The following is a 9,308-nucleotide window of genomic DNA, read 5'->3' on the forward strand; positions in this document are numbered from 1 at the left end:
TTCTGCAAGTCTGTCAGATCAGTAAGTATTGTCTTTCTTGTGAATTTCATTTTATGTTCTTGATTTCTCTCTCGCTCTATTTGGGACCCTCTGCTATGATTCCAGTAAAGTGATTATAGTGGTAGCAGGGCACTGTATAGTTTATCTCGGCTTAGGGTCAAGTAAGCTGTGATTCATCTGGTCCAGATGGTTGTGAGTTCTTGCTAGGTTTAGGATGTGTGAGCTTGATGCTCCTATGGTCCACCAGTCCATCGGGCAAATTGCACACATGTGTATTCAGCTTTCGTCACTCACTTTTACTCCAGGAGAGAACAATAGTTGCACCGTAGATGACCACTCACAATTTTTAAGACCCTAGCAATTACTCACCAAAATAGGATGCCTAATCTTCTCTTTACAGAGTGTCTTAAATCAATTGTAATTGGTGTCCCCTGAGACTGTGGTCCTGAGCCCCCAGACCTATTCACTCATTCACTTATAATGCTTGATTATATATAAAATATTTTCATAATTTTGCCCCCCGTATACTCCACCAAATCCCTTGATATAATTCCAGCAAAGGTAAAATACATGTATAAATATCCCCTGTCAAACAACCATTATGCCTGCATGTTTATCCCAATAGATCACTTTTAATACAGTCATGTGTATATAACATTACTTATGTCTGTTGTTTTTAACTCTTGCACTCCTCCCAGTGTTTGTTCCTGACTCCATCATTTATTTCTATTTCCCCTTTAAGCTCTATAGGTGATGCTCACAAAATAGGATTTATAACATTGGCTTAACAATCTATTTTTCGTCAATTGACATTTAAGTCCCCAGAGCCTATGTTTCTTTTCATTTGAGCTATGAACTCATTCACAAAGGGTTTTGTTTTGATCGGGAAATCTACATGACATTGCTTTATTGCTTACATCAATACATATGAATCCATTACAATTACATATGTAGAAGTATCAACAACTAAGCATGTTTCTGTAGGTAACTGTGCTTCTTTACACTTTTTCACACCTCTTTAGCATACATTTCTACATATGTTTCTGTTATGGATTTTTTTGTTTCCCAAAAATATGTCTCAATTTCCTAGGACAGGATTCATATTATTATGAAATTATCTCCATTTTGTGATCTTATATAATTATCTATTGTTCTGTAAAGTCTAACATCTGTGATCTTAATGAAGCAAAATCAGTAGCGTTATGATACTAAGGTGGAATACAATCCTAGTTTTGAGTCAACGCCTTTTGAAATATAAACATGATTAAATGATCTATCACAAATCATAGGCATCACCTGCCTACCATCAAGCAATGTATGCCGCAAGCAGAGTGCGTTCTTGTCCTGATAAACTCCTAGTGTCAGAAACAAGTCCTTCTCCCTAAGTTGACAGAGAGAGAAAGGCATCCACTGGAGCTTTCAGCTTGAATCTGTAGTTGTGTCTTCTTAAATGTATTCTCTGCTTTATATGTTAAGGTTAAAGCTATCCACTTGTAATATTTATATTTTCAACCCTAGATAACTAAGAGAATATCCATATGCAACCTAATATTTCTAAATACTTTTGTTGTAGAATTGTCTATTTTATAATAATTACTGCTATAAATTTGTGCTTTATTCTCTCCTTTCCTGAGCCATGTTGCATCAACTTCTCAAACATTGTATTGCCTTTCCCTTCATCATTATCAACAGCTGCCTTCTATCTACTTAGTAATTTTTCCTTTTCTACTATTTCCATGTGATCGCTGAAGAGAACATTATAAAATTTTATAAGACTATGATTTAATCATTGCAAATATATATGTAGTGAATATTTAGATGGCATCATTACAAGATAGAATACACAGGATTGAAATCAAGGATACATTTGTTGAATTAGGTGATGGAGAAACCCAGTCTTCAATTAAACAGGACAAAGGGCTAACTGTAAAACACATAATCAATTGTTTCTATGTAAGTTCATATTGAAGTAGAAGAAAATTAAAACCAGGCCACAAGAGCCAAAGTACACTCATGTATATATTCCATCTGAATTTAGTGATCATCTCAAGGATAGATTTCATGCACTAAGTTTCAGTCTATCCACCCCTGACCAGCATTTATCTTCCTCCTCTCTCACACTTGAGATCACATGAGCTAGTGTGACTCTTCTGTGTGGACTTAGTTGATTTCTTACTCAGAGGGCTGCTTGTTTGAATACAAACCTTAAAAACCCCCAGACTGTATTCCAATTGATAGACAGGCACCATCTGCTTTCTTCACCATGCTTTGTGGTAGCAACCTTATCTTCAGTGAACATATCATGAAGGGGAATACAGAGCAGGGCCATGACGTAAGAACAGATTGTTCTTTAGTTGGGGCTAGAATTTAGTAGAAACCCAAAACCCAGTCCTGGATCTATGCCTTTATTTAATTTATCTTTTTTTTAAAATTTGCTGTAAGTTGGGAGTCCACACATGTTATATAATACCACAGTTTAATCATGTCAAATAAAATTGTACAGTTTTTTGCATAATCATACATGTTTTCCAAAACATACTTTTCCTTTCTGGATTCTTGACATCATCGCCCTATTGGGTCCCCCACCCCTCTCTATCCCCTTCCCCCAAATCCTTGTTTTATTTTCTTTCCCGGTAGGCTCAACATCCCTGGGTTTCATTTATCAAAAAATAATAGAACAACACAGATTCAAAAGGGTGAGCCCCAATGGCAACTCAATTCTGAGATACACTCTAAAGTAAATGAGCATAAGCAGAATATATCAGAAGACCATCACAAGGCTGCCAGGATAATACATGACTTAATAAAGCATACAGGATATTGATGTACCAAGGTCTTGTTTGCACACCAACCAAAAGTACACTGCTCTTGGTACAGCTTTCTTCGATCCAAGACACCATACGCTTTTCAGATTAAGATCTCAGGTTACAAGTGGGTTTGCCACAGAGTCCATTTCACCCACTGAAGTCCCATTTGGGGTCTCACCGATGCAACCTCTGGAGCATGACATGCACACCGAAAGTCAGGATTCAATGTCCCTGTGTCCTCCGACACCTGACCTGAGTGCCCTACCTAATGATCCTTATAGCATCCTCAGTCTCTTCTCCTCCCCAACTGGTGGTCAAGCCTCTCTCCTCTCCCCCAAAATACAGGTGCATCTCCCATGTTTGCCCAAAATTGAACATTCCCTCTCCCCTCTACTGTAAGCCTCATCCCTCTAACTGGGCCACCTCCCTCTCTGTGGGACCTCACCCTAGGTCTGCATGGCTACCAAGAACAGCACCCCCCCCCCAAATCATTAATTCCAGGTGTTGTCAAGTGGCCTCTGGCCAAGTGACCTACACTATTCTTACCAAAAGTGAATGATGTGTGGTTCATTGGCATTAGTACAGCTCTTTACCAGGCTGTCTAGTCTTTCACCAGACTGGATGGTATACAAGTTTGAGCTTGTGCCCATTCTACAGCTTGTTCCTACATAGTGGACTCATATACTATGTTAGTCTAGGTAGACTAGAGAAACAAATTCATGAACATTCATATGTGTATAATAAAGAGCTTTATATACAAGTGCAAATGAACATTGAGAAAGTATCCCAATCCAGTCCAAATCTAATCCATAAGTCGGGTGTTACCCATAAGTCTGATACCAATCCATAAATTCCTCTTCAGACTCACGATACACATGTAATGATGCTGAATGCAGGAAGATAATGAACTAGTGAATGGGAAGTCTTGTGGATCCAGTGGCACTGTAGCAGCTCAGTGCTGGCAAAGGTCTCCACGTGGTTCCTCAAGCTCAAGGCACTAGCTGATTTTTATGTGTCTTGTCAGCAGCAATATCTCCCAGTAAGAGAGCCTGTGTCCCGCCTCCAACAAGCTATTTGTCTCCTTAGGGCATCCAAAGGAGGTCATCAAGCTGCGATCTAATTGACAGGCTAAACTCCACGCCTTCACTTTTAAATTTCAAATTGACACTAGATTATGTAACTACCACAGACTACCCCTTGTCAATTTGACACTTTCACATAACTCTTTAGCTATATATATATAGATAGATAGATAGATAGATAGTTTTCAAACAAACAATAATAAAATCATATCTGTTCCTGATAGGATAAGACTAAAATGCATACAATTCAAAATATGCCACCTTCATTTAAACATAACATTCTATAAGTGAACAACACAAAACTATCCTATGCCTAACAATTGCAGTTAAGTAAGATCTAACTTAATCCTATAATCCTATGAATATATTCTCCCACCTATGAAAGTTTGTAAGCCAACCACTTCATGCCTTTATCTCCTCAATTTTGGGTATCCAATTTCTATTCTGCCCACTTACATCAACCCAGTGTTCTGAGGAGACAATCATAATCTTGATATGAAGAATCTTCATTCCAGTTGGATCCTTGTGAAAGCCACACCCATAAGCAAAGTCAAATCAGGATAGTCCATCCATAAAGTCTGCAACAATAGGCTCAAATATCTTCTCTTCATCTGATTGGGTTCTAGTCAACTCATTGTGGGCTGCCTCACTTAACCTCACTAATGGGTCACCTTGCCTTTAGACCATGGCCCCATCACAAATTCTCAACAACCCTAGACCCCTTGTGCTAGGTCATGAACTTCAGAGCAGTCAACCCACTCTCATCTTCTCCCCTAGTTCCTGTAAACCAGGCCCATGAGTTTCAGTGGCCAGACAGTGGTCAGTGATCAATCTGTCTTTCTGTTGCTGCTTATCTCCCACTTCCACTCAACAAGTGGATCCAGGTGGTCAGCTAGCAAGCATTTCAGCTTGCCTACTGGCTCCCTTTAATAGTTCAGTCCCAAAGAGTTTCCTCATAGTTCCAGAATTTTTCCAGCTTCTGACAAAAACCACTAGTTCAAACTTCAACAATCCAAAGAGTTTGTTTTTTATTTAATCTGTCAACCATGGCCCCTTAGGCAAGACTCTTGGAATACAAACATCCAGAATACTCCAAAGCACTGGGTGGGCCTTATCTTTTCAAAGACTTTTTTGAAGTCCTGTCCTAACCCATTTAAAGATTCAAATTTTAATGGCTAAAAGTATGGCTTACAAATGCTCTATTTTCATACTTCCCAATAATCATTATATCAATAATAATAATAATAAGAATAAATCAATATAAACAAAGTAGAATCAGATACTACTCTCAATTCTTAAAACTGTCAAGGTCAATCCTTGGTTTATCTTAATTCTTTATCTAAACTATTCTATTGGTATAAAAATCTGGAATTAGTTCTCAGACAGCATTGTTTCAAGCCAGGGCCATGCCTTCTGTCAGCCATTTTCTCTAGCCAGCATGATCTCTGAGAAATTCGAAGGGTGATTTCTACCCTTGAGCTCAAAATATACATGAACAACAGTCATTTTTGCCATTTCACATAGGAATAAACAAAGACTACAACCAAATAATGAAAATAATCAAAACTTTAACTTCCCATATTCTTTGCAGAAAACAACCCAGTAAATTGCATGGACTTATCTGACTTCTTGCTAGCCAAAGAAGAAACACTACTATGCGGAAGAGGTCAAACAAATATCTACTCTCCAACTTTATGATTTGTTTCTCTAGTACCCCCTCCCAAGGTACCACAATGTTAGGCCAGGTAGACTACAGAAACAAAATCATGGACATTCATATGTGTATAAGAAAAAGCTTTATATATCAGAGCAATTGAATATTGAGAAAATATTCCATCCCAGTACACATCAAGCCCATAAGTGGGGTATTAGCCCACATATTCTATACCAATCCATAAATCCTTCTTCAGACTCACACAACACATGCAATGATGCTGAATGGAGGATGATCACAGGCCAGTGGTGGGACGTCTTGTGGATCCAGTGGCATAAGTATCTCAGCACTGGCAGGGGTCTCCACGTGGTTCCTCAAGCTCACAGCGCTAGCATAATTCCATGTGTCTTGTCAACTGCAATGTCTCCCAGGGAGAGAACTTGTGTCCTGCCTCCAATGAGCTATTTATCTTTTTAGGGCTTCCAAAGGAGGTCATAAAGCTGCAATCTAATTGACAAACTAAACTCCATGCCTTCACTCTTAAACCTCAAATTGATGCCAGATTTTGTAACCACATAGAGTATTTGTCCTTTAGTGCTTGACTAACTTAAGCCAGCACAATGTCTTCCAGATCCCTCCACTAGTTGAGGTATATCATGGTTTTATCGCTGGTTTTTAAGGATGTGTAGTATTTCATTGTGGGTATGTACAGCTTTTTTTATGCACTCTTCTATTGTTGGGAATTTTGGCTGTTTCCCACTTATTATTGTGTACTGTGCTGACATGAATGTGGGGGAGCAAATGTCTGTTCATGATCTGTTTCTTATTTCTTTTGGGTACATGCCCAGTAATGGTATTGCTGTGTCACATGGTAGTTCAATTTCCATCTGGTTTAGGTAGCCTTCCATAGTGGCTTTACATATTTACCACTTCACCAGCAGTGGATAAGAGTTCCTGTCTCACCAATGCTCTCCAACATTTGTTGTTATCAGTTTTGTGTGTTTTTTTTAAATTGAGCTACAGTAATGGGAGTTAGGTGGTGTCTCGTTATTTTGACTTGCATTTCCTAGATGTCTAATGACTTGGAACATTTCCTCATATGTTTATTAGACATTCAAGTGTCATCCTTTGTGGATAATCAGTTTATTGCCCACCTTCTCAGAGGGCTATTATTTTTTATTTTTCTTGTAAGCTTGTAAAATTCTGTAGATCGTAGTAATGAGTCCTTTGTCTGAGCATCTATAATTATACCAGTACCAAACTGTTTTGAGAACTGTGACTGTATAGTAGGGTTTGAGGTCAGGTAGGGCAAGGCCCCCTAATTTGTTTGTCTTCTTGAGGAGTTCTTTGCCTAATCCATCTTCTTACCCCTTTCCAAATAAATTTGGTAATCAGTTTTTCTATTCCTTTGAAGAATAAGGCTGGCATTTGGATTGTGATTGCATTAAATTTGTAGATTGCTTTAGGTAGTATTGACATTTTCACTATACAGTGAACCCTCGTTTATCACGGTTAATCCGTTCTAGACCCTACCGTGATAAATGAAATTCTGCGAAGTAGGATTCCTTATTTGTAAATCAAATATTTTCGTAGTTAGAGCATAGAGGACATGAAAAAACACCCTTTAGTCACCATTACACTCGTATTACCCAATTTATTAAACGAAAAAGGGAAAATACAGTAAAACATTTTGGACGTTACAATTATCATTTATTATGTATTATATTATTTATGGCATCAAGCGTGTACAGTATGAGCCAATCAGTGGCAGTAATGACAGAGCATGCGCTGTTACGCAAAAACCGCGATAGAGTGAAGCCGCGGAAGTCGAAGTGCGAAGTGGCAAGGGTTCACTGTATTGAATCTTCCAATCCAAGAACATGGAATATTCTCCCATTGTGTGGTTCCCTTTTGGTCTTTTATAGTATGAATGTTCTATAGTTTTTGGTGAAGAGGTATTTTTGTTGTTGTTGTTGGTTTCATTCCTATGTATTTCAACTTTGTTTGGCTATTGAGAATGGTACTGACTCTTTGATAGCTTTTCCTGTATTTCCATCCCTGATATATAGGAATCCAATTGACTTATACTTGTTAATTTTTCATTCTGCTACCCAGCAATCCTGTTATGGACCAAATAGGATTCTCAATATAGAAGATCATATCATCTGCAAATAGTGAAAGTTTCACTTCATATTCACCCAATCACACACCCTTGGTATCTTGTCATTCTCTTATGGCATTGGCTAGGACTCCCAGCACAATGTTGAATAGAAGTGGGAATAAGGGGCATCCTTATTGGGTTGCCTTGTTCCGTGGAAATGTTTTCAGTTTATCTCCAGTGAGTCTAATATTAGCTATTGGTTTTTCATATATTGTTTTTATTGTATTGAGGATTTTCCCTTCTAATCTTATCTTCTTGTGAGTCTGTATTAGGAATGTTTATTGAATGTTATCAAATGCTTTTTCTGCATTTGATCATATATGATCATATAATTGTCCCTTTTCTTGTTCATGTGTTGGATTACATTAATTGTTTTTCAAATGTTGAACCATCCCTGCATCCCTGGTATGAATTCCACTTGGTCATGAAATATTATTTTTTGATATGCAGTTGAATCCTATTGGTGAGGATTTTGTTGATTAATTTTGCATCCATGTTCATGGGAGATATTGGTCTGTAGTTCTCTCTCCTTGTGGGATCTTTGCCAAGATTTGGTGTAAGAGTTATGCTGGCTTCATAGAATGAGTTTAGAAGTTTGCTATCCTTTCCTATGTTCAGGAAGAGTTTGTGTAGGATTGGTGTCAGTTCTTTTCTGAATGCTGGGTAGAATTCTCCTGCGAAGCCATCTGAACTGGGACTTTTTTGGTTGGGAGTTTCGTGATGACCTTGTCTATTGGGGAGATAATAATTTTCCAGGTATTTGTGAATGTCCTCCAAATTATTGAATTTGTTGCATTACAGTCTTTTGTAATACTGCATAATTAATCTTTTTATATCTTTTGGGTTTATTGTGACATTCCCTGTTTTATTCCTAATTCTAGATATTTACGTCTGGTCCTTCTTTTCCATTGTTAAATTTGCTAGCAGTTTGTCAATTTTGTTAATCCTTTCAAAGAATCACTTTTCGATTTGTTGATTCTTTCCATTGTTCTTCTGCTTTCCAGTTCATTTATGGCCACTCTGATTTTTATCATTGATTTTCTCTTGCTGTTAGAAGGATTATGTTGTTGATTCTGTTCTAGCTGCTGAAGGTGCTGAGTTAAGGTGCTGACCATATTTCTCTGCTCTTTTTTCATGTATGCATTTATTGCAATAAAGTGATTTCTTATAACTTCCTTTGCTGCCTCCCATAGGGTTGGGTGTGATGCATTGTCATTCTGATTGGTTTCTAAGAACTCTTTAATTTCCTCTCTAGTTTGGGTTAGTGCCTATTGGTTTATGAGAAGCATAGAATTAAATCTCCAAGTGTTTGTCTTTGTTTTTTAGTTCTTTCTATTGTAAATTTTCAACCTGATGGAGCTGTGGTCAAAGAAGGTGGTTTGAATGACTTCTATGTGTTTGAATTTTCTGAAGTTTGTGTTGTGTCTATTTCTGAGAATTGCCAGAGACCAGCTCCGGCGTGTTCCTCACAGAAAGCTGAAGTTGGGTGAGTGGTCTTGAGAAAAAAGAGAATATAGAAAAGTAGGGTTCAGGAGGACCAAAGAAACATCCTGAAACGTGAATGTATGCAATGGCACTTTATTAAAAGCTGTGTTTTCTTTTAT

This window comes from Echinops telfairi, unplaced genomic scaffold (genome assembly GCF_000313985.2).
Source record: "Echinops telfairi isolate 266 unplaced genomic scaffold, ASM31398v2 ScPeMD7_7469;HRSCAF=8507_0, whole genome shotgun sequence".
Classification (NCBI taxonomy): Eukaryota; Metazoa; Chordata; class Mammalia; order Afrosoricida; family Tenrecidae; genus Echinops; species Echinops telfairi.